The 27259-nt window shown below is 42.8% G+C and overlaps 1 protein-coding gene and 1 non-coding gene across 8 annotated transcripts in view; both read left to right on the forward strand.

Moving 5' to 3' along the window:
• MBNL2 (muscleblind like splicing regulator 2) overlaps positions 1-27259 on the forward strand; it is a 161186-nt gene that overhangs the window by 52528 nt on the left and 81399 nt on the right. The window lies entirely within an intron of this gene.
• TRNAC-GCA (transfer RNA cysteine (anticodon GCA)) lies at positions 15221-15292 on the forward strand. Its single transcript has one exon. It is a non-coding gene; the product is annotated as a tRNA-Cys (tRNA).

Consider the following 27259-nt stretch of genomic DNA (forward strand, 5'->3'; position numbering starts at 1 on the left):
TCTCCCTTTTTTATCTCTCAAAGCTTATTAGTTTAGACTTTAAAATTATAACTCATTTTGTCTACATAGAATTGACTAGATGGATGATAAATCACAATTCATATAGACTGTAACAGCATGAGCACATTTTTATATTAGTATGTATTTTGCTTGTAGTCAAAAAAGTAAGTAAAGTGTGTATTCACTTCTGTGATTATCACAAATGACAGCCTTCACTGTAAAAAACAGTGTAGATTAAAAACTAGAATGTAAGAACTTTAAGATATGGAATCAGGTCAGAAATGAGGAATTCATTTTCCAGGTCATCCCCAAGCCCTTTGTTTTATCAAGCCAACCCTTTTTTGGTTGGATATTTACTATTAAACTGAGGTTTTAGTAATTTCTTAAAACTTTTAATTCTTTTAACTAGTTAGGGAAGTATGCCCAACCTACTAAGGCTCAGTATTTTTTGACTGTCAACAGCACAACTCCCAGATTCTTATATGTCAATATTGTACTGGAGATTCACCAAGATCACAATTGTTTGAGAATTCCCACCCATGAGAAAGAATCGAGAACAGTTATGTTTAGAATAAAATGTAAACCAAGCTGTGAGAACGTTGAGTACTCTTTAGAAAGAGACCTTGAAGATCATTTTCAGAAGTGTCTAGTAAAACCGTTTCCAAGTGTGGAAGCAGAGTTGTATATTGCCTCAAGTTATTAGTTTCCTTTCAGAATTGTAAATTTCTAGGTTATTTAATTTGAGTGCAATATCATAGGTTTGTGACATTGTCAAACTGTAAACAATATGGAAAAAGCCCACAGGCCCAGGAGTAAGACAGACCCGAGCCTACCTGCCCAATGACTTCCCAGCCTTCCGTGGGTCATTTATCACTTCTTAGCTTTGTTGTCTCATCAGTAAAATGAGAAAATTCACCAGGGACATAGGCTAAAATTTACAGTGCCCAGCACCACGCTGGCCTGTTCACCTTGAAAGGCGGCTGTAAGGAGTACGAGTCCTTACAGCAGGAACTGGTAAATAAAAGAGACACTCAAAAATACAGGCTAAAATGACAGATGATAATGGTGATCATAATGGAGCTAATTTAATTTTATTTCATGTATTAAAAAAAGGTAGCTCTGCAGCAGTAGAACCAGCCTAGGGTAGAAAGAAGGGCAAGGGTTTTGAAGTCAGGACAGGCCGGGACTTGAAGAAACCCTGGCGGGGACATGGGCTAACTATATCATTTGAGACAAGTTATTTTACCTCCTTGACTTCAGTGTCATCCTATTTTAAATTGCTACAATAATTCCTACTTCATAAGGCTACTTCAAAGACCAACTGGCCTAAAACATACCTGTCGCCCAGCACGAGCCAGACTCAGTGATAGTAGTGTCTTCCCCTTCCTAGTAAAGTATCATGTAGTATGCACCTTGAGTTTAATGACTGGCTTTACAAGCAAAACGTGACCAACTCTTAAAGCATCCAATTCTTAATGTGTCCAAACTCTTAATCTATTGTAATAATACCTCAGTGATGCAAATTAGTCATGAGGTTAAAAAAAATCAAGTTTGAGGCAGACATCATTTTTGTTGTTGTTATTGATTGCAAGATATCTTCTGCAAACACTGTAGGATACTTTTATTAATAAAAATAGGAAAAACAAATCTGTGTTGGCTTATATAGGTACAAGTTAATTTGTGAGCCTCAGATACTCCGCTTTTGTTTTTGTTATGAGTTAAATTCGTATATGTGACCAAACTTCCGTAAATACATACTAAACAAATTTGTGGGTGTTTGGAAAAGAGATTTGCTGAGGTCTTTGTTAAGAGAGGTGTGTGTATATAGATGCTATTATAACAGATTTTGTAAAATGTACAGAGTTCTCACAGTGACATTTGTAATTTATTCACAGTTACCACGCTGCATTTTATGTGAAACCACTGGACATGCAAGCATTTATGATTTTTTAAAGTTACAATGTTATTATGAACAGTGGAACTGCTTAAATCTTTTACAGAAGGCCAGAACATTCCAGAACACCCTTGTATCCCTGGAGCCTAGAACAGTGTCTCATACCCTGTGAAAATGAAGTGAAAGTTGCTCAGTCATGTCTGATTCTGTATAGTCCATGGAATTCTCCACACCAGAATACTGGAGTGGGTAGCCTTTCCCTTCTCCAGGGGATCTTCCCAACCCAGCGATTGAACCCAGGTCTCCCACATTGCAGGCGGATTCTTTACCAGCTGAGCCACAAGGGAAGCCGCTTCATACACTGTAAATGCTCACTAATGGTAGAGCACGTTCATCAGGAAAATACTCAAGCCTCTCAGATAGGGCTGTTGCATATGGTCGCATAGGGGCACACTGAACAATAGGGGTCCGTTTCTCATCATAGTGAGATGGGCACCCTCTGGAGTTGTGCAGTGCACAGCCTGTGCAGCTGCGTGCTGTGGCCCTGTTCTTCATATCCCAATCGATTTCCAACTCAGGGAGCTCTGTGCAAGGACTGAAGACACAGGCTGACTCTGGAAGTACAACACAACACTGGAAAATTGACAGGACAGTTATTTCACTTTCTCTGAAACTGCATGTGATGCAAAAACTACTTGTTTTTACTCTCCCATTCTGTGAGACGCTGGCTATAAGTTGGCTGATGACAAGTAAAATTGTAGTCTTCGGATTTATGGATGAAAAATTTAAAAATTAGAAGTGGTTAGATATGTGGCCATTTTGGACAATTTTTAAAAAATATTCCCCAAAGGTATCACAATATGTCACTGGCCTCAACCTTAACTTCACATTTTTGAATTGCTGTTGGGCTCTTCAGTTCAGTTGCTCAGTCGTGTCTGACTCTTTGCGACCCCATGGACTGCAGCACGCCAGACTTGCCTGTCCATCACCAACTCCCAGAGCTTGCTCAAATTCATGTCCATTGAGTCGGTGATGCCATCCAACCATCTCATCATCTGTCATACCCTTCTCCTCCTGCCTACAGTCTTTCCCAGCATCAGGCTCTTTTCCAGTGAGTCAGCTCTTCGCATCAGGTGGCCAAAGTATTGGAGCTTCAGTTTCAGCATCAGTCCTTCCAATGAATATTCAGGACTGATTTCCTTTATGATTCAGTAAGATTTCCTTTACAACTGGACTCTTAATAGGGGCTAATTCTTTGCAGAAATTGCTTGAGTGTTTTCTAAATTATATGCCTCATTTTGGCCTGATTTAGAAGTATAATCTCAGGTAATTATTTCATTATCAATGGAAATCACTGTAGTCCTATAGAGCCTGTCAGCCAGGCATTTTTCATGCAATTATCTATTCTTTCTAACAACTCTGTAAGGTAAATATTACTCAGTTAACCATTACAAATGTGGATACAGATTCAAAAATACAAGTTGCTCTCCTATACCTTATAAATGGTGGAGCAGAGATCTGATTCCAGGTGTGACTCCAGAACTAGTGTCATCTCTTCCCTCTTCCTAATTCCCCTTACAGAATAATCATCGATGTAATTAATTCTAACACTCCTAATAGCTTAGTAATATTTATGTTTAACAAGTTTAGCATATTGAAGTGTAAAAAAACATTCCAAAATAGAAGCCCCAGGAATGAGCCTATTTATGTCCTTGAATATTAAATATTTTTTAAAAGCGAGAAACTGCAAGAGAATGCAAGGCACATGTTGTATTTGTTTTTGCATCTGCACACAAATATTATATCATCACTTACTAGGTCTCAGTAACAAAAATGGTTTGGATTCAAGGTGTTGGAGTGTGTGTGTGCCCCCGTGATTCTGAAGTGCATGGTTTCAGATATATGATGTGAGAAGGCAGGACAGCTTTGCACTTTAAGAATTCTTGGATCCCCTGATTAGACTTCTCTCTTATTAGAGATCCGTTTCCCGACCATGACTTCCACTCTCTCCTATAAATCAACCACTTCCCCTTTGTGCCCTCACTTGACACCATTCAGACCTCCATATATAGTATACCCCTCTGAGTACGTGTCCCAGGACAAGCAGGTAAGCTTCCTCTTAAAGGCAAGACTGTGTCTCATCTCTGCGCCCCAGCACCTAAGGTGGCGTCATAGCGGAAATGCAATCATGACCACTCAAAGAATGCATAAGCCAACAAAGAGTCCTCATAATTTTTCAAAGGGGATTTATTGATGATCATCAGTGCATTTTGGATCCAGCATTGATCTCTGGATGAGCATTCACCCTTTTCTCTAAATATTTCCTTTTGCCGGCCTGGTCAGCCTCTCCTTGGAATTCTCTCCTGCTCTTCCCCCCACAGTGTACTCCTAGTTCTTTCACTGCTCTGACCTGCCTGTCTGTTCTGCCTCTAATCCCACCTTGTCCTCCCCTTGCTCCCTAAGGTAGATGCTCTCCAAAAGACCCAGTGTTGGTCCTCCCTAGGTTAGGTCCAGTGATCCATTCTGAAAGGGGAAGTGGAAATGACAGTGTTAGTCGCTCAGATGTGTCCGACTCTTTGCGGCCCTATTGACTGTAGCCCACCAGGCTCTTCTGTCTGTGGAATTCTCCAGTCAAGGATTCTGGTGTGGGTTGCCATGCCCTCCTCCAGGGGCCCTTACCTACCCACGGATCGAACCCGGGTCTCCTGCATTGCAGGCAGATTATCATCTGAGCTACTGGGGAAACCCTCTGAAGGGGGATCTGCCCTCAAATATTCAGTTCCTGCCTCTGTGCTGATCAGTCCCAGTTCTGGGTGTGTGCTCTTCCCTGGCCAACTTCGAGGCTCCGAATTCCTACTGAACACCTCATGTGAATGGTTCATTGTCTGCTGCAGTTCAGGATATCTAAACCCACACCCTTCATCCTGACCCCACCCTGAGCCTTCACCCACTCCATCCCCATGCCTGTTCCCCAGGTGCAAAACCTTAGTTTGATCCTCACCATCGTGCCAAGCACACTTAGTGTTTTTTTTCCCCCCTCCTTGTCCTGATAGTGGGAAGTATGCATCTTTCCTAAGTAATCAAGACTGTGGAATCTTTACTCAGAAAAGTGGTCATACCCTGAGACTACTGGCAAACAATCTCAGGATTGCAAAGGTTTCATGTTTACCTCTAAAAACTATCTATGGACTGTGAGTTAAGGAAGTCTCTCATTCACAGAGAAGTCTGACACATTAAAGTGGGCACAAGAAGACCAGAGGACCATTAAAGATGCTTTCTGATTGTTTCCCAGATTTTCCTAGAGCCAAGATAAGCGCCGAATTCTTCCTAATACTCAAGATATTCTCTGCTCAGGGTGGATATACTTTTAGTTTTTCAGGACAAGAGGAGGACCATTACTTCCTGTCTAAGAGCAGACGGAATCAACTTTGATGCCTTCAGTGAGCAAGGGAATGAGATTCTGAAGCTCTGCAGCATCTGCCTAAAAGTCTTCCTTAGGGGCAGCACACCTGCGGCATTTATTTTATGGCTGATGCCACTTTCCTGGGACACGGCTGCTGCCTAACACAGTTTACAGTGACGGGTCAGACAAGATCACCTCTGTGTTAGTTTCCTGGGGCTGTGATTATGAAATACCACCAACTGGGTGGCTTAAAACCACAGAAATGCACCATCTCCTAGTTCTAGGGGCTGGAAGTTTGATCAAAGTGTCTGTGGACCATGTTCTTTCTGAATCTCCTACAAGAGCAGCTTTCCTTGCCTCTTCTGGTTTCTCGTAACACATTCCCTATGACTGTGTAATTCTGATCTCTGCCCTCCTCTGCAGATGTCTGTCTTCCTGTCTGTCTCTCTTTGCATCATCTTCCCTCTGAGTCTGTGTCCAAATTTCCCCTTCTTACAAGGACATGAGTTATATTAAGGTAGGGCCACTCCCCTCCTCCAGTATGACCTCATCTTATCTAATTACTTCTGAAGTGACTCTGTTTTCAAATCGAGTCACAGTCTGAGGGACAGGGATTTAAGATTTCAGTATATCTTTTGGTGAGGGGTAGAGGGGGACGACATGAGGCAGTGCATAACAGTAACATCTAAACATCAGAAATCAAGCACTGTGGTCTAATTCAATGAGTCCAAACTGGGTTTCAGAATCCATCTGCACACACTGCCCTGGATGGCCACTAGCCGTCATCGGAGCTAGCAAAAGAGAGGAGGCTTAAAAAAACTCCAGTTTTTGATATTGAGTAAGAGAAGGCCTGATGATAGACAGTCATTCTGTGATTATAATGATCTGTGTTTAAGCACGAAAGAATAGATAAAAATAATTCACAGAGAAAAGTGGCGAAACTGCTCCAAAAATAAAACTAATGAAATAAAATACCAATTGTAACCTTAATTATATTGCTTAATAATTACATTTGTTTATTTACTCACTTTGCCTTGGGCAGTGATGGTAACTTCTGTTAGACCGTGTGGGAGTTCTTGGGAAACCATTTCTCTACATTTATCATAATAAATAATGTTTCATATTCTGTTTTTCTGAAGATGGAAACAGTATTTTGTCAGTACCCTTCTTCCATTCAAACCCCTGTCTTTATTTTAGGGTGTTTTAATACAGTGACAAACTAGGAAGCAAAGAGCTCGGGTAAAAGCCCTGGTCTAAGAATCTGCACTGGTTCTGAATTACGACATTGCTGCATGTAAGCTTACATCATTCACCTCCCTGGGTTTCAGGTGATGCGTCAGTAAACATTCACTAATTCATTCGTTCATTCATTCCCTCTAAGTAAACCAAAGGTACAAACTCAAGATCTGTAGGAATCAGCAAGTAATATGAATGAGTGACTCAGCACTCACTGCTTGGGAGACCTAGGGCTCCCTGGAGACAGCAGGAAATTAGCCAAAGAGCACATAACCCCTCTAGAGATGCCAGCAGCCACCTAGCCACAGACAGCTGTTGCCTGCCTTTTGAGCATCCTGGGGATTTAAAAAACAAAAAGGAACCAGGGATACAAGTTTTGATGTAAAGTTTCCCAATTTCTAAATCTTGACAGCCAATTAAAATATCTTTAAATCCCGAAGTTCAAATAGAACACCTCTACTGGAGGGATTCAACCTAAAGTCTGCTACATTTAGCCTCTGAAACAAATAAGTATTGATCCTTTGACAGGCGCTGCTAAACACTGGGAATAGAATAGCATATACAGATTCTTCCATCGATAGAGCTAATTGAGGGCAGAGTGAATTTATAAACTGTTCTTCGTCATCCTTGAAAGACTGTTTTCACACCGCTTTGGTGATTCACTCTCTGGTTTTCCCCTTACCTCACTGGCCACTCCTCCTCTGTCTCTCTTCCTGAATCACCCTCCTCCTCCGGACCTCTAAGTGCTGGCTTCTCTCCAGGCTTTGCCCTCAAGCGTCTTTTCGATGTTTGCTCACATCCATGGTGGGCACCTTAATCTTCTGATGACTTACTGAACACATTCTTACCTCGGGGAGTTTGGGCTTTCTGTCCATCCACCCCTAAACTGGACTTCCCTCAATGACCTCATCCTACCCAAAGGCTATAAACATTTCCTATATGCTGAAAATTTTGAACTTCTATCTCTAGCCTTGATTTCTCCTCTGTCTAGGCTCACACATCCAACTGCCAACCTGCCATCTCTACCTGGATATTCAAGTGACTTCTCAAGTTTAATATATCTACTAATAAGAACTCATTGGAAAAGACTCTGATGCTGGGAGGGATTGGGGGCAGGAGGAGAAGGGGACGACAGAGGATGAGATGGCTGGATGGCATCATGGACTCGATGGACGTGAGTTTGAGTGTACTCCGGGAGTTGGTGATGGACAGGGAGGCCTGGCGTGCTGTGATTCATGGGGTCGCAAAGAGTCGGACACAACTGAGCGACTGAACTGAAGAAGAACTTGAGGCCCCCCCTTCAATCTGCTGTTCCCATGGTACCTGTTCTCAGTAGATGGTACCGTTTATTCAGTTGATCAAATTAAACATCTTAAAACCGGCTGGAATCTTCGGTTACCATTACCACCATGTCCAATCTTTCTTTTCTATCAGCAAGTCCTATTCTCTCTGCCTTCAGAAGACATCCTAGATCTGAGCACTTTTCAGCACTTCTATGATGACTGCCTTGGCCCAACCTACCATCGTGTTTCAAATGGATTGTTACAATAGTCAACCATAGCTTTCACTTTTGCCATTCCTTACTCTCGTGACTCCACAGTCATGTCACTCTCTAGCTTAAAACTTTTCAGTAGCTGTTCATTTCATTGATGAAACCCAAGGGCTTTCCCTAAAGCCCCATGTGGTCTGGCCCCCAGCTGCATTCCTGGCCCCACTTTCCCCCGTTTGCACTGGCTGTACCCTCCACCTGGAATGCTCTCCCCCCAGGTAACTACAAGCCTCAGTTCTTCACTTTGGTCTGGACTTTGCTTAAATAGCACACATCCCTCCACAAAAGCAACCTCAGAACTTGTCCTTAAGGGATGTTATCTGCCTGTGTATCTCTTTCTTGACCATCTCCACTGCTGGAAGGTAATGCTGGAAGGCTGGGGTCTCGATTGCTCTATCTCTGTGCCTGGCAGCTTCTGGGTGCTCATTCATATTTACAAAAGAATTAAGTGCATCCTTGGCTTCCCTGGTGGCTCAGTGATAAAGAACCCACCTGCCAATGCAGGAGGTGTAGGTTTGATCCCTGGGTCGGAAAGATCCCTGGAGAAGGAAATGACAACCCATTCCAGTATTCTTGCCTGGGAAATCCCATGGACAGAGGAGCCTGGTGGGCTATAGTCCATGGGATCCCAAAAGAGTCGAACATGATTTAGTAACTAAGTTAACTGTATTTATCAACAAATATATCCTTAAGTCTTTAAAATACCACTTAAAAATACTTTAAAACACTTTTTTCCCACTGTTTTTCCCACAAAATTCTGATAACTCTTTTGGCTACCTATTGCTCATTTTTTTCCATTAATCTACAGACAGAAAACCCTTCATGGTTAAAGGTTTTGTACAAACAAGTTCTTTGATTTACAACCCAAAAGGTGTTTCTGGACCTGTGCATGATTTTGACTGCCTTGTTAGGCAGGTCACATGGAGACGTGCCCACAAGTGTCTGTTAAGAGCTATTTAAATTCCCGGATGGCCTGTTTGGCCCCTGTGGGCAGCTAACTCATCAGTTCCCCAAAGCCTGACTGTAGAATGATGCTGGTACTGGACAACATTTTCCCTAGTTTGCTATAAAATCAGGACATTGAAATACATTTGTGTACTGTTTTGTTTTGTTTTTATTGTGATGGGAACACAACAGGAGATGTACCCTCTTAACACATTTTTTGGGGGACTGTGCCATGTGACTTGTGGGATTTTACTTCCCTGACTAGGGATTGAACTTTCAACCCCTGCATTAGGGGCATGATGTCTTAACCACTGGCCCACCAGGGAAGTCCATGACCACATTTTAAAATGCACAGTGCAGTATTGCTGTCTACGGGTACAATGTTGTCATGCAGATCTCTAGAATTTATTCATCTAACATACTGAAACTGTATAAATACATTTTTTTTCCATGAAGGTACATTCTTTAAAGGTTGCTTTTTATTCTGATTGCTTCTTTTTTTTTTCTGATTATCATAGTATCCCTTTCTTTTCTAAAATGATTGTCAATAGATGCGTTTTGTTGTCCTTTTTTCCTTAATGGCCTTACTCAGCAAAAAAAAAAAACAAAAAAACTGGGCAGCTGTATGTCAGTTTCCCTCTCTTCTTATGACATATTACTGCCCAACAAAATTCATAAAAATCTATATTATTTGGTCTGAAATTCCCACCATCAGACTCACTCCTTTGAGTCACACACAGGAAAGGCTTTGTCATTAGAAAGTTTCCGTTGAGTCCACGTTCCCTGAGAGGACCCTGGAACTTCCTGGAACTTTTCTGTTAGCAAATGAAGCCAGCTTGATCTATCAGATAAGCTCATTTCATTCTGGGGGAGGAAAAGAGCCTGACCCAGAGACTTTGAGACCTAGGACATATTTGCTTTATTGTACAAGACCAAGTCCCCAGGAAGCCAAAAACAGCTGGCGTTCAATGTCAAGGTCTAATCCACAGCGAGGGGGTGGAGGGGGCGGTGGGCTCACCCCAGGGGGCTGGGGAGACCAGGGTTACTCTGGGGGAGCTTCACCAATAATGAACTTCACCTGTTTTACAATTTCCCCCATGAACTTATCTGCTAATACTAAATAGCATATTCTTTCCACTTGGTTTGGTTCAATTTCCTCTGGCTCAAAGATTACAGTCTGGCATGTATTACTCTTTCGCGGCACTGCTATGACCAAGGAGGATAAAATTGATAGAGGACAGATTCTCCCTGAGCACCCGCCCTTGGGATTCAGGGAGTGAGTGGATGCTGACATGTTTATTTGTGATCAACCTTGCCCAGCCATCCTTCCTAACTGACCAGCATCCTGGGGATTTGACTGATGAGACCGTCTTCTTGAGACTGAGGTCATATACCCATAATGAATATTAAGCCCTGTAAGAAGATGAGATACTGCCAGGAGAAAGAGGAAGAGAAAATGACTCAGGGCTTTAACCTGGTTAAAGCAAAACAAAACGACTGGAGTCAGTCCACTTCAGGCGTGTTTATGTATTTCATTTAGATTGCTGTTATCGTCCTGGAGCATTTCGTATTCTTTTGAAAGTCAGTGCTTATCGTTTTTGATTGAACGTGATACGGACACTAAGGTCCATCAGTAATCAGTCTTAATATGAAAACTTATTTGCTGAAAAGTAGAAAACAGTTGATATAGGCTTCTTAAAAATGCCAATCTGGTCCACATCTCAAATCTCATTTGGAAGAATTTTCAAGAGCTCTCAGCCCTTAGTAAAATCATTAATAATGACACTGAAGATATCATTTCCACACCTGCTATGAAACTAAGCACTGACCCAGATGCTCAGGATCTAAAATTAATCAGCAGCAGCTTCATTTGAGTAATTTAATTCACGTTGCTTCTCTTCCATTCCCGTTGGGCGCTGGGTTGTTAATGGAAACAGTGATATTGGAAAATTTTGGATAGCCGAATTCTTAATGAAGGATTCTAGTAGATCCAAACATTCTGAGTCGTGTATAGAGGTGAGGGGAAGGAAATTTCACATCCTAAAGAACTTCAATATCTTTATTCATTTATTTCTTCTACAAATGGTCACTGAGCCACTCCTAAGCACCAGACACTATGTTTGGTAACAAAAAAAGACACAGGAACCTTGTTCTAGTGGAACTTACAGTCAAGTGGAAGAAACAATAGCCAGTGGAAAGTAAACAAACTCATCAGATCTTCACAGTTTATCAGGACTGTTATTCATTCATGAAAAGCTGAATGCCCAGAGATTGCAGGCATTGGGCCAGGCATTGGCATACAGCACTGTATAAAAGCAGACAGCTGTCTTGACCCCATGGGGTTTTCAGTCTAATGTGAGTGACCAGATGGGGGTAGAAATACCTCCTCTCCCCCCAAAAAATATTAGCTATTTTCAAGTTGTGTGAAGTGCTAAAAAGAAAATACAAGGAATGAGGATAGAAAGCAATGTGTCTGAAAGAAAGTGAAGTTGCCCAGTCGTGTCCGACGCTTTGCGACCCCATGGACTGTAGCCTCCCAGGTTTCTCCGTCCATGGGATTTTCTGGGCAAGAACACTGGAGTGGGTTGCCATTTCTTTCTCCAGGAGATCTTCCCGACCCAGGGATTGAACCCAGGTCTCCCACATTGTAGGCAGACACTTTACCATCTGAGCCACCAGGGAAGTTCTGTGTCTGAAGAAGAATTTAAATAGAAAAGATGGCCTGGGATGTTTTTCCCAGGAGGGGCTTTCTGAGCAGAGACCTGAAAGGTGAGAAGGAGGCAGCCGTGAGAAGAGCTTCCCCAGCACAGAGAAAAAGAGCAGTCCTAAAGCCTGGAGAGAAAAGCACTTGGCTGGCTTCTGGAAACCAGAGGCCAGGGTGCCTGAGACAAGGAATAGGAGAGCCACTGTGTAGGACTGGATTTGATGTGCAGTGCCTGGAAAATCCCATGAATGGAGAAGTCTGGTGGGCTGCAGTCCATGGGGTCGTTAAGAGTCAGACACAACTGAGCGACTTCCCTTTCACTTTTCACTTTCATGCATTGGAGAAGGAAATGGCAACCCACTCCAGTGTTCTTGCCTGGAGAATCCCAGGGACGGCAGAGCCTGGTGGGCTGCTGTCTATGGGGTCGCACAGAGTCAGACACGACTGAAGCGACTTAGCAGCAGCAGCTAAGACTTGAGCAAGAGGATGTCTTGCCTCGCAGAAGGCCTGCTGCCTGGAGAAGGAGTTGCTGGCAGGGGCTGGGCCGGGAATTCCGAGAGAGAAGTTTTGCATCTTCATACTGTCTAGAGATTGCCGCCAGTGCCACCAGGGGTGGGTGGGAGCAGTGGAGACCGAGAAGAGTGTATAGATTGAAAGTGTGTTTTGGAGGTAGGTATTACTGGGAAAGTTGCATCTTGACAGTTTATTCTTGAACAATTGTTTGTTTATTTGGGGCTGTGCCGGGTCTTCACTGCTGCATGGGCTTCTCTCTAGTTGTGGTGTGCGGGCTTCTCATAGCAGTGGCTTATCTTGTTGTAGGCCACATGTTCAGTAGAAATGGCACACGAGCTCAGTTGCTCCAAGGTATATGGGATCTTCCCGGACCAGGGATCAAACCTGTGTCTTCCGCACTGGGAGGCAGATTCTTTACTACTGACCCACCAGGGAGAATACTGGAGTGGGTTGCCATTTCCTTCTCCAAGGCATCTTCCTGACCCAGGAATCAAACCCAGGTCTCCTGCATTGCAGGCAGATTCTTTACAGACTGAGCTACAAGGAAAGCCCAGGGAAGCCCCAGGACAGCCTATTGAAAGGGTCAATTAATATGCATCCTTGCTTCATTAGTTCCTGCCTTGATGGTTCCTGGACCTGGTGATTTGGAATGGGACGTTAGCCTTTTCTCTTGAGAGTGCATTTCTCCTGGTCCTGTCCACCCTGTTGGCCGTTTCATTCTTAATGTTTTCTCTCTGTGTGGTCACTCAGGAGCTGGGTGGGATCCAGAGCTCCAGGGAGAAGTTGGTTTCTTATCTGAGCAAATGTACTGCTTTGCAGAATCAGACTGCTTATCTCAAAAACCTTCTAAATATGTCTTGTATAATTGAAGTTCCTATTACTTTTGGTTTTCTTAGGGTCAAGTCTTGAGATTGGCTTCAATCTCATGAACTTTTCCTTAGCTGTTTTACACAGAAAGTTCTATTGCATCTTTTTTGTTTTTCTTTCAGGATTAGTTTTTATTTCCAATTTCAATCGTAAACCTAAAAACGTAGATTTTTCTTTCCGTTCAGTTCAGTCACTCAGTTGTGTCTCTTTGCGACCCCATGGACTGCAGCACACCAGGCCTCCCTGTCCATCACCAACTCCTGGAGCTTACTTAAACTCATGTCCATAGAGTCTGTGATGCCATCCAACCTCATCCTCTGTCTCATCCTCTGTCATCCCCTTCTCCTCCTGCCTTCAATCTTTCCCAGCATCAGGGTCTTTTCCAATGAGTCAGTTCTTCGCATCAGGTGGCCAAAGTATTGGAGCTTCAGCTTCAGCATCAGTCCTTCCAATGAATATTCAGGACTGTGGGGTTTAAGCCCAGTTCTTTAAGTACATTGCAGAAACTGTTCCCAAGATCCAAATTTCCTTTTTCAGAGTGCCTTATGTCTCTCAAATTTCTGAAATCTCTAATTGAAGTAAAAGTTTTAAATAAGTGGTTCATTTTCTTTATTTATTTATAGGTTTTCTTCTCATTAATTAATTTGTATTTTTCTCAGATAATTATTAATTTTACTCATTTCAACTTAATCATTAATTCATGTTACTGTTATAAATCTTAATGTTTTATTATTAAATAATTTAAATAGGTTTATTTATAAATGTTATATTTTTTCCTTCTAGTTTTTTCTTTAATTAAACTTTAAAGTTCCAATATGAATTTCTTATAATGTTTCATTATTAAGAAATGGAGTTGTGCAATTTTACTTTTAAAATGTGCTGAAATATCTTATTGTCCAGATCATGATCAGTGTTTTATAAGCTGCATTTCCTGTTCTTAGGTGCAAAGTTATATCAAGGCATAGATATTTCTAGAAACATTAAATAATTTTTTATGTCCTTAATTGCTGATTTTTGTCTCTGGGACCTACCAAAGAGTTATGCAGTTTTGAAATTTTAATATGAGTCATGCGATTTCTTATATTTCTAGAAATTTTGCTTTTCGTGGACTGACGCTGTGTTATTTTGTGCCTGGTGTTTCATGACTCATGGCTTTTTTATGTTTCTACTTGTATCAATATGCAGTTGACCGTCTGTCAAATTTATTTCGTGTTCAAATCTTGCTTTTTTCTTTCATACTTTCCAAGTATAACTTGTCACTCTTACTTTTATTTTTATTATATCTCATCTCATGTGAGCATCATTTCTTCAATTTGATTTTTAATTTGAATAAATTTTGAAATCTTACATGTCTTTAATATTAAAAAAGCAGCCTAGGAACTTCCTTGGTGGTTCAGTGGTTAAGACTCTGCAGTACCATTACAGGGGACATGGGTTCAATCCCAGGTCAGGGAACTAAGCCACATGCTGTGGCATATGGCCAAAAAATGTATTTAAAAGTAATTTTAAAATAAAATTTTGAAAGCCTATGTAGCTATCTAAGGAACCCCTTCATCCTTATTCTGAAATCCTTATCAGGACCTATAATGGTCTCACTTTGGACTTTGTCAAAGCACAGCATTGTACCAAAAGAGATAGAACTAATTTATGTCTGATGTTTCAGGTGGGCTGGAAACACAGGAAATAATATACCTCCTGGCCATATTTCTATAACGTCATCTTGTGGATTACCATCTAACATCTCTAAGGATCAGGTTTGATGAAAGTGGAGAAATCCAGCATGATCCGTGAACTCTATTATTTACACCTGGTAGCCGGCCATAGCACAGTGTGAAGGAAGCTTCTTTCAAAAGAAAAAGACTTTAATCTCCCTAATCTTAAACCTTCCCACCTAGACTCATACAATGTCTATCTCCTTTTTGTCTCTAACTGCTTCAGCTACCTCCAAAACCCCTCATCAATCAATCCATGACCCTGTTTAATATTGTGCCATATTCCTTGGGAGTTCTTGCCCTGAGAGATTTTATAAAATACCTGAGACAAAAAGGCGTGTAGAAATAACAATTAAATATCCAACTATTTGGTACTGATTATTAGAGGAAGAGGGTTTCCCTGGTGGCTCAGAGGATAAAGCTTCTGCCTGCAATGCAGGAGACCCAGGTTCGATCCCTGGGTTGGGAAGATCCCCTGGAGAAGGAAATGGCAACCCACTCCAGTATTCTTGCCTGGAGAATCCCATGGACAGAGGAGCCTTGCGGGCTACAGTCTACCGGGTGGCAAAGAGTCGGACACAACTAAGCAACTTCACACACACATTAGAGGAAGAGGCTTCTTTGAAAAAGAGAGAGAGTCATTGGCAGTAATAGGCTTCCCTGGTGGCTCAGATGGAAAAGAATCGACCTATGTTTGATCCCTGGGTCAGGAAGATCCCCTGGAGAGGAGAACGGCTACCCACTCCAGTATTCTGAAGATTTCCATGGACAGAGGAGCCTGGCATGCTACAGGCCGTGGGGTCGCAAAGAGTCAGACCCAATTGAGCGACTAACACTTTCATTTCTGGCGGCCAAAATGTGTCAACAGCCAATCCTAGTTAGTCCCTGTTTAAAACATGATGGTACCATTGAGAGGGGAGAGCAGCCAGGATAAGAAATAAGGAAGAGCTCTTTATAGGCTAGGTAGAATTAGCTCAAAGGGATGGCTGATCCTCATGTGTGTACCCCAAATCATGGCTCCCAACTGCTTTTCCCTTGGGAACTTTCAGAGGCACCTGTTCAGTAGGTCTGGGTATGGATCCCAAGAATCTATTTTTGGAAGCTTTCCAGTGATTCATATGCATGGCCGAATTTAGAAAATATTACTTTAAATGAGCTCATCTGACACTCTGAAACTGTTTGTTCTTCTGCTGCATAAATCTGTTAAGCATCCCTGAAGGTCTTAAAGTTCCCATTAGTCTTGCAAGTTTCCGATAAGGTATAAATGCCATGATTTCTCACTGGTAGCATTTTCCAAGTTAGGATTAAAAAAAAAAAAAAACAGGCACTTTTTCATACCCTTGATGAACACTCTTATTCCTGTGCCAATTTTAATTGCTGTGTTCAGCAACACAATGGCCTGTAAATCATTAGTCATAACTGTAAACTATGAAACAACAGCAGCCAATCCTAGTTAGTCCCAGTTTAACACATTATGGTGCCATTGAGAGGTGAGAGCAGCCAGGATGTGAAATAATGGGGATGGATAAGGGAATGAATTGGATATAGTAACTCTGCAGAAGAAAGATTCAAAGACATGCTAGCCTTCTCCAAATAGCAGAGTTAGCATGTTGAAGAGGAAGTATACTTGCTCTATGTAAGGAGTGGAACCAGTGTGTGAGGATGTAAGGAGTGGAACCAATCTGAGGTCTGTAGAAAGAAGGTCTCTGTTCAATATGAGGAAAAAATTAATAAACACGCCTGGTAGGATAAAGTTCCCAGCTCCGGAACTTCTCAAATAATGCAAGCCTGGGATTTGCATTGTTGTTCGTATTTAATCGCTCTGCCATGTCTGACTCTTTGCAACCACAAGGACTGTAACCCACCAGGCTCCTCTGTTTGTGGGATTCCCAGACAAGAATACTGGAGTGGGTTGCCATTTCCTTTTGCAGGGGATCTTCCCAACCCAGGGATCAAACTCACGTCTCCTGCATTGGCAGGTGGATTCTTTGCCACTGAGCCACCAGGGAAACACATGGGTTTTGTATTGTGTCCTTTAAAAAGTTCTTTCTATGCCAGAGATACTCTGAGAGAGTCCCATGTTGAACTAATTATTAAAATGGCCAAGCTCAGCAAGAGAAATTTCCCCCAGTGCCAGTGTTAGATTATTTGTTGCCTAACAACCAGTAAACATCTATGATGCAGTGGAAAATCAATAGTTTGTGTGTCTGAACTGATTGTATAGTTCCTAACACCACACTTGGTTCATCCCATTGATGATAAGTATTCCCATTACAGTTTGTTGTGTATCAAAATGGTATAGAACTGCAACCTGCTCTGTTCTGATTTTTATCAAACATGAGCCAACTCCCCAACTTAACCAGAATGTACACAATAGAAATAGATGTTGCATTCAGATAGGAGTTGACAGGACACAGTGGTGAGAACAGAATAATTTAGGGATCTGTAAAACTGTTACATAAAGTCAAAGCTAGTAGTGTTTCTAGTGTGATGGTAGAAGTTTAATCATGAACTCTTCATCTTTGGAATTCAGTGGATTTTTCATAAGCGCCTAATGCCACCATTTAAGGTATAGAACAAATTTTAAATATTGATATATAACATGATTTAATTATTTAATCATAGCTTTCCATCCATCCAGTCTCCTAGGAAACCAACAAAATATATCTGGATAGTTTAGAAGTTTGATCTCGTTTATAAATGGCTGCTTTACATTATAAGAATATAAGAACTGTTATTTGTCAAACTTGTGCATTAAACATCTGCCAAGATATCTTATTAGGTTTTCTGAGCAATAATGACTCGGTGCAAAATAAACCATGGAAGCCTGTCAGATTCTATCCATACTAAATAACTGAGACGCTCATTTTCCCTCCTTTGTTTGATCTCTCAAGCCCAAATCATAATTTTAAAAAGTGATTGATATGGATTAATTTCACTTTCTCCCTGAAAGATTCAGAATTGCTTTAGGTAACTTTTTATTAGCCAGTCCAGGACATTTTTACAACAATATAATTAATAGCATTTTTAATGAAAATGATGGCATATTAATTGGCAATTTTTGGATGACTGTGCTTCCTAATTACTTATTAACCTTTAAATCAGATATACACAAGGGAGAAGAACAAGATTCATGTCTTTGAGTATCTGAAAGCTTTTTTTCAAGGTGCTTTTTATAAAAAGAATCCAAAAGAACTGTTTTTTCCCCCAGAGGAAATTCAAAATTATATCAGGAGCTAAGTGTGGTATGACGCTTAAAAACACATTAATATGCTAGAGAAGTTTTCAGTGTATCTATTCTTGACACTTCAGTGAATCATCATTAATAGAAGCGTGGTTTAATAAGATAGTAAAAATGATGCCATCAGTTTTCCTTTATCATTTAAATTTGGAGGTAGTTGCAAAAGGTGCTGGAAAGTGGAAAAATACTATTATTAGTTGAGGTGGTCTGTTTGAATATTTCCATATATATATATTGGAAAATGAGGAAGACCAGACCTACAGAAGATTTCCCCAGGTCTTTTGCCCGAAACATCAAGTCTGACTTCGTGAAGCCAAAACAGGCTTTTAGATAAGACGTGGTCTGAACTTATCTCATTGTCATTTAAACAGTAGGTCTGTTGAAATAAACGTAAACTAGATGAAGAGACAAGTTAAGTGGACCTCAGAAGGCAAGAGTCCTGTTTCATCTAATATGATGGGAGAGATCCCTTTTTCTGAAGACCTGCTTTCTTTGAACTTCTATGTGGCCTTCCTGTCTATCTAGCACTGTTCAATGAGTGCTACTATTTGAAGGTCAAAGTTGCTTCTCACTTCTTCTGAAGATTTGTTTTGTACCTGTGCCTGCCTTCTTGTTGACTTTTGCCCTGTGGAATTTTCTACACTCTCTTTCTCTGTCTCTGCCTTAATGCATTCATCAGATATATTTGTGAAAGTCTGCTCTTTGGCATAGAGGATCCAGAGGCGAAGATGCTCATAATAAGTTCTAGGCATGTGCTCTGGAAGCATACTGTGGGCTAGCCAACTCAGACTGGAGGTTGGGAGAGATCAGACTTCACCAGGAGAATGGAGCTGGTGGTGGTGGGTGAGAAGGCAGGACACACCAGCTCTGAATCTTCCTTCTCTAACTCAATGAAACCAGCTGTTTCCTCACTCTCCCCCACCCCCATCTGCCTGGTTTCATATGTCTCCAATTCTTCTGCACTCAGCTTTCTTTATAGTCCAACTGTTACATCCATACATGACCACTGGAAAAACCATAGCCTTGACTAGACGGACCTTTGTTGACAAAGTATCCTACTGGATTATCATTTATTAAAAAGACAAGTCACCACTGACCTTCATCCTTGCACTGGGATTTTCTCCTTTACTCTGTAACTCTCACAGATATATTGAGCATTTTTAACAATTCAGTAGAAAGTTTGAGTGGTGAGACAGAATTTTCAGTGACACTGGCCCTCCCCTTCAGGAAAGTCCGTCTAACTGACTCAACAAGACATCAGTGTCTGGGCAGATGAGTAACAGTGGCAGTTGATATGCCTGAGTTAGCAGTGCAGCCATTAAAGTAAGAAGGACTTAAGAATGATGACTGGGAAAGGAAGTTTAAGTGAAGATTGTTCAATGAGATGAGCCTGGAATCAGGCCCCAGGCACATGTGATGTTTGTCTAGACATTAAAACATTCACATGTATTGGGTGGATAAAATGAAAGTTTATTGACACCTACAACATGCTGTATGCAGTGTAGGCATTTTGCATTCATTATTGCATTTATCCTACCTTAATGATGTATCATTAAGGTAGACACTCTACAGATAAGAAAACTGAAGTGAAGAGTTGTTGTTGTTGTTCAGTCACTAAGTCATGTCTGACTCTTTGTGACCCTATGAACTGTAGCCCACCAGGCTCCTCTGTCCATGGGATTCTCCAGGCAATGATACTCAAGTGGGTTGCCACGCCCTTCTCCAAAGAGAGCTTATATTAATGATTCAGGATCCTGGAGCTAGTAAGTGCAGGAGGTGGGATTTGGGTCTAGACACCTCTATTTTCTGGATAGATCTAGGTTTTTCTATGGTTTCTAATTACCTCACTGTGTGAGCATTTCAGGCATTTCAGGAGGAAAGTGTGTGTTAGTCACTCAAATGTGTCCGACTCTTTGCCACCCCTTGGACTGTAGCCCACCAGGCTCCTCTGTCCATGGGATTTCTCAGGCAAGAATACTGGAGTGAGTTGCGTGTCCTTCTCCAGGGGATCTCCCTGACCCAGGGATCGAACCCTGTCTTCTGCATTTGCAGGCAGATTCTTTACCATCTGAGCCACCAGGGAAGCCCTCAGGATGAAAAGCAGAGACGATGGCCTGGAATGGGTCTGAGCATGGTCTGTGGAAGTACAGGAGGGGCACAGGCTGAGGGGCATGATGTCAGCTCAGATGCTTTGGGGTTGAAGTCACCCTGGTGTCTGAGCGCTCCGTCGGGTGCGGGAAGATCGAGATCGAGTTACTTGTAGGAAGCACTGCATCTCATTTCACTTGACCTCGAGTTCTGTCCCCCCCACCCCCACCCCCAGCCCCGGGGAAGGAAGCTCTAAAAGTCGGCCCAGCATCACTGGCCAATTCAACAACTTCACCAGTTTAGAAAAGGGGCTTCGTTGGCAGAAAACACCCCCAGCCTGTGTGAGTTCATCAACTGCAAACAGTGATGAGCCCTGTGTTGCTCCAGGTCACTTGTGTCCCTAGAAGTGAGGCTGGGCGGGGTCTTCCTGTCTCTTCGAGGGCTCAAGGGCGCTAAGCTGCACCAGCTTCTCTCCGATTTCTTCTGTTGGACCTTCCCCAACTCATCGGGGGGTGACGACAGTGCCGTGTTTTCTCAGAGGCCTTGCCCTTGAGATGCTGCCAGATCCCTGCCACGGTTCCTCAGCCCATCCTCAACCTGTCTCTCCCAGGTACCACAGCTGTCTCCACCGGCTCCTTCCTCCCGAAGGCCCTCTCAGCTGGAAAGCCTAAGCAAAAGTTCCCTCTCTGGGCCTTTCCCCCATCTTTCATCCTCTGACCCAAGTCGTGTGTGTGTGTGTATGTGTGTGTGTATTTCACTCAGTTGTGTCCAACTCTGTCCATGGGATTCTTCAGGCTGGAATACTGGAGTGGGTAGCCATGGACAACTCCTAAAGATTGTTTAAAGAGCTTGCCTCCAGGAGTACCTCTTTATTCTCGTCAGTCAAATGGGAGGAAAAGAACCTCTATCGACTGGATAAGGCAGGGGTCCTGTACTCTGCAGGGTATGAATGCCCAACGGAGCAGTGCATCAGTTCAGTTCAGTTCAGTTCAGTTGCTCAGTCGTGTCTGACTCTTTGTGACCCCATGAACTGCAGCACACCAGGCCTCCCTGTCCATCACCAATTCCCAAAGTTTACTTAACCTCATGTCCATTGAGTCGGTGATGCCTTCCAACCATCTCATCCTCTGTCATCCCCTTCTCCTCCTGCCTTCAATCTTTCCCAGCAACAGGGTCTTTTCAGATGAGTCAGTTCTTCACATCAGGTGGCCAGAATATTCAAGCTTCAGCTTCAGCATCAGTCCTTCCAATGAATATTCAGGACTGATCTCCTTTAGGATGAACTGGTTGGATCTCCTTGCAGTCCAAGGGATTCTCAAAACTCTTCTCCAACACCACAGTTCAAAAGCATCAATTCTTTGGCGCTCAGCTTTCCTTATAGTCCAACTGTCACATCCATACATGACCACTGGAAAAACCACAGCTTTGACCATATGGACCTTTGTTGGCAACGTAATAATGGCAGGAGTGAACGTCGACATTTTAGGAGCAGTGCATACTCTTTTCTAAATGTTAAACGGAGCATTTTGGTTGTGGGTTGAGATCGGGTGGGAAAAGCTTTGGAATTCCTTAAGCTGAAGATGAGAGGATAGGATAAAGTTGAAGTTTGAGATGTGTAATCAGGTGATAGCATGTAAGACTAATTTCAAGTGAAAAAGAGACTGTATTTTTATAAATTGGACAATAACTGCTTTCCAATGTTGTGTACAGTTTCTACTGTACAACAGTGTGAATTAGCTTTAAGTATGCATAGTTCCCCTCCCTCTTGAGCCTCCCTCCCACCCTCCCCATCCCACCCCTCTAGGTCATCATAGAGTACAGAGCTGAGCTTCCTATGAGTACAGAGGATTTCTGTATGTCCAGCAGCTTGCCAAGCTCTTTAAAAGCGCTATTTCACTTAATCCTCGCTACCAACCCAATTGATTTTTGCCCATTTCGTGGGTGTGGCAACCGAAGCTTCGAGAGTTTCGTTTTTCCCGTGGCTGGTACATGGCAGAGCCGACTGATGCTTAGAACTTTAGTCCAAATACAACAGGTGCAGAAATGTAACCAGAGCGAAGACAGGGGTGCTCCCAGGAGGCTGGCGTGAGTCCTTAATTTCTCAGGGTTGGGACTCTGTTGGCTTGACGGATAGACTGGAAAGGAAGCTGGAGGGCATCACAGGACAGGCCAGCAGGCTGAGAGTGAACAGGGAACCAGGGCTGGGAAGAGGGGACCCTGAGTGAGCATCCTGCATGCCCAGCACATGTGGGTGGTTAGGTCAGCCAGCTCTGTAATCGCTCTGTGTAGGAGATCTTGTTTCATCCCTCTTGTGGCTGAGGAGACAGGTTCAGAGGTTTGCGATAACAGCCCCCTGAGTGGCAGAGGAGGGATTTGAAACAGGACCTTTGGGATCACAGTCCTGCAACTCATTGCACTGTCTCAAATGTGCTTTCAAGCTGGAGGCCTGGGCTTGGGGAAAAAGGGCCATACAACTCCCAGAAACAGGGAATTGTTGGGAAAAAGAACATGCAAGAGGGCGCAGGGTGACCAGGTTTGCTGGGGGTGAGGTGGCAGGAGTCTACCTGGTTAGCATTGTCTTGAGCATCTGGAGACTGGAGCTGGTGAAGCCAGTTAAGTGGCAGAAGTCACGTGGCTGATGCCAGCTCCTCAAGCTGGAAGCAGAGTGAGAAGAGGAGGGGCCAGGAGAGACCCTGAAAGTGAGTGTTGGTCCCTCAGTTGTGTCCAACCCCAGGGACTGTAGCCCACCAGGCTCCCCTGTGCTTGGGATTCTCCAGGCAAGAATACTGGAGTGGGTTGCCACATCCTTCTCCAGAGGATCTTCCCAAACCTGGGATCGAACCCAAGTCTCCAGCATTGCAGGCAGATTCCTTACTGTCTGAGCCACCAGGGAAGCCCAGGAGAGACCCTAGGCACCACCAAAAGAGGTGGAAAAGGGACAGTTGGCACAAGAAGGAAAATAAGATGGTGCTGTGGTCAGAGACTCAGCCTGGAGGACATGCAGAGAAAGTTCCAGGCCAAGGGCACCACAGCCAGCCAGCTGTCAGTCCACTCTAACCTGCCCAGGCTGCTGCCAGGAGATTTTGAATCACATCAGATTTATTAGGAATATATTAAATTCCATCAGATCCTGTAACTGCAAAGGACGATGAGGTGTTTACTCTCCCGGGCACCACTACTTTGGGTGGCAAAGCGCCCTGTTTGCACAGTGGCTCCATCTAACCAGTTCTTGTTTTCTGACAAAGTATTGGCTGAACACTTGCCTTACATAAACAGATAGAAAAGTAATAATAGTGTATACTCCCTCGGACCATTATAGGAACGGCTAGGCTCCCACTTGATGAGGTTTGGAAACGACATAGCAATTTTGATGTCCTGTCAAGCTTGTTAAATTGCGATTCTACCAGGATTTTACATCGAGCCAGAACCAGCACGTCCCAGGGTATAAATTAGACATAATTGGATATGCACCGATTCTTTCAGGTCACTGGGATAGAATTTAATGCTATAATTGAATAAATGATACTGTTGTGACCTGAAAAGCCCTCTCCCAAAACTTCTAGCCCATTCTCTGAAATCAACTGAGGAAGCTGAATCCACTGTATGATTTTATCTGTGTTTTAAAAACCTAGCCCCGCATCTGAAGAATGGCTCCAATCCAGACCTATTACATTTTCAATTGCCGTGCTAAGTCACTTCAGACTCTGTGCAACCCTATGGACTGTAGCCTGCCAGGCTCCTCTGTCCATGGGATTCTCCAGGCAAGAATACTGGCGTGGCTTGCCTTGCCCTCCTCCAGGGGATCTTCCCGATTCAGGGATCGAATGCATCTCTTGCACTGGCAGCCTGGTTCTTTACCACTAGCACCACTTGGGAAACCCATATTTTCAATTGAGAGGGCAGGAATTTGCATTTCTGGAAAGTTCTCTGGGACTTCCTAGACAGTCCAGTGGTTAAGACTTCGTGCTTCTGCTGCCGGGGTCACAAGTTTGATCCCTGCTCAGGGAACTAAGATCCCACATGCTGCACTGTGAGGCCAAAATAAAATAATAAATTAAAAATTTTTTTTAAGTGAAAAAGTTCTCTGATTAGTTCTGTTGGAAAGTCGTATTTAGAAAACGCTGCTCTGTTACTCAGGGAGGAAAGGTTTGTCACGTATTTTATTCGGCTAATCTACCTGGTGGTTGACCTAGTGCTGCTAAGTAGGGAGGTGTTTTATTTGCTCATTGCCTGTACCAACTGTGATTTTAAATTTATATTAAAAAATTTACATACCATTTTATATAGGTCCAAACATATAAACGTATATAATATATGGGCTTCCCCTGGTGGCTCAGATGGTAAAGATTCTGCCTGCAATGCAGGAAACCCAGGTTCGATCCCTGGGTTGGGAAGATCCCTGGAGAAGGAAATGGCAACCCATTCCAGTATTCTTGCCTGGAAAATCCCATGGCAGAGGAGCCTGGCAGGCTACAGTCCATGGGGGTCGCAAAGAGTCGTTCACGACTGAGTGACTAACAAACATATAAAAACAGATGTACTTACTTTTCAGTTTATTTCTTGTTCTGTGGCTTCCAGTTTCTGTCTTAAATACTCTTCAATCTTAAACTTTTTTTTTCTTTTGGCCACATCTTGTGGCATTCAGAACTTCGCAGATGAGGGATCGAACCTGAGACCCCTGCAGAGGAAGCAGGGAGTCTTAACCACTGCACCACAAGGAAAGCACCATACTCTTTAATTTTGAATTTAATAATATTTGTCATTGTCCTTTATGTTATCCAAATTCTCAAATATACTCTGACCTGGAGCAGGAGTGTCATGAGCTGACAAGTGAAGGATTTCACAGTGTATCAAAGTAGACCTCTGGGACTTCCATGGTGGGACTTCCATGGTTAAGGATCCACCTGCCAATGCAGGGCACGCTGGTTCAATCCCTGGTCCAGGAACTAGGATCCTACATACTGTGGGACAGCTAAGCCCGTGAGCCACAGCAAAGACCCAGCCCAGCCAAAACAAACCAACAAAGTAGAAGAGCTCTGAAGACCTGGTTTTGGATCCCAGAACTCCACTGAGAAGCTCGATGACCTTAAGCAAGTTATTTGCAATATAGCAATAATAATGCCAGTGTCTAGTCTATGCAGCTCATGGAATTTTCATAAAAATCAAGTGCTATGATAAAAGTGGCAGTGCCTTTTGAACTATTAAATGGTTACAAATATGATGTGTTACCATATAGAATTAAAATAATGACTCCTATATTGTTACCTCCAGGACAATCCCCAAGGAGAGGAAAAGTGAGAGGGATTCCAGCTGTGATAGTTTAGAGAAGCTCTGTTTGATTTTTCTGCCTTCTGTCTGATTTATATATTGGTTTTCTACATAAGACTTCATTGGAAATCTGCTGCTTAAAAAGGAGGGGTTGAAAGTTACTGTTCTGTGGCCTATTGGGCTTTCTGCCCATATTCTTCCTTCTTTAATTGCAAGCCTACCCTTAAGCAAGTAACTGATCATTATCACCTTCACAGACATTTTTAAAAGGTAAAATTCTAGTTAGTTTCCTTCCTTGACTTCTTATCAGTAGTTTTGTTTAAATTCTTGAATTGAGTTAAATGGTTAAAATAGGGTTTTTAGATGAATTACTATTATTCCCAAATTTTGTTTCTACTGTCCCTGTGCATAATTACAAAATTACTGTAATAGGAGAACTTCTTAACTAATTACAATCTACTACTTGGAAGTAAGAGTGAACTCAGAGACTTAACCAGGTATCAGGCAATGTGAGCAAATCAGAAAACTGATCAGTCCCCAGGGCTCAATTGATATTAGATGGATGTAATTTTACGTTAACCTGAGAATTCAGCGGTACAGAATTCTGCCAACGCAGGAGACCACCCTGGAGGAAGAGATGGCAACCCACTCCCGTATTCTTGTCTAGAGAATCCCATGAACAAAGGAGCCTGGCGGGCTTCAGTCCATGTGTTTGCAAAGAGTCAGATATGTTAGTGACTCATGAACCATAACCTCTTAAAAGCCTAAATCAGTACCTCAGAAATCCCAAATCATGTATTTTCAGGCTTTCTATATATTTTTGTCAGATTCGTATGGTGGATGTCTCAGGAAAAGTTCAAGACATTTGACAGGAAGTTACCCCAAAGTAATTAACCTTTCTAAGAGGAACTGAGCAAGATGGAAGGAGGAGAAGGGACAGAAAAGGAATAGAACAGATGCACTGACACACACACACATACACTGGTTAAGGGAAAACAAACCAAAACCAAAACAGGATGCCAGCGGGACATTCTCTGCCCCGAGCATGGGGGGCATCGCCAGTGCCCTGCCTGGGCAGCTTCCACTGCTAGTCTGCACGTGGTCCCTTTTGTCACCGTACACAGAGGAAGGTGGGGAAAGAGAGCTTTTCCATGACATTAAGCATCATTTATCTCCTCTTTCCCCAACACCTCTGACCTAAGAATCTACTAGGATGGTTCAGATGAAAGAATCGTCCAACCTGACTTCTCACTACTTCCCAACCCTTGTTCACCGCATTGCAATCTGATTTTTGTTCCCAAAGCTCCACCAAAGTTGGTTATTGATCACCAGTAACTACGGAATTGCCATATACAGTGATCACTTTTGCAACTCTTTTTAAAATTTTTTTTAATTCAGCATTTTTATGTATTTATTCATTCTAGCTGTGCCGGCTCTTAGTTGTGGTACACAGGATCTTCAGTCGTCTTTGTGGCATGCAAACTCTTAGTTGCGGCGTGTGGGATCTAGTTCCCCGACCAGGGATCCAACCCAGGCACCCTGCATTAGGAACTCAGAGTCTTAGCCCACTGGGCCAGCAAGGAAGTCCCACTTTTCAACTTTGATTTTACCTGACCTCTCCTTAGGACGTGAATTGCCACACACTCTACTTTCTCTCCCCATGCCACTTCCTTCTTCCATTTCCCTAAGGCCTATATTTGTGGACTCTTTAATTCCCATCTGAGATCATACTGATGATGATCTCTGCCTGTCACCTCTGTAACTTAAACGACACATATTATGTTACACTGTGATGATTTGTTGACACTATTGAGAGACTGGCCCCAAGCCACCAGTGTG

Source organism: Bos javanicus, chromosome 12 (genome assembly GCF_032452875.1).
Source record: "Bos javanicus breed banteng chromosome 12, ARS-OSU_banteng_1.0, whole genome shotgun sequence".
NCBI classification, from domain to species: Eukaryota; Metazoa; Chordata; class Mammalia; order Artiodactyla; family Bovidae; genus Bos; species Bos javanicus.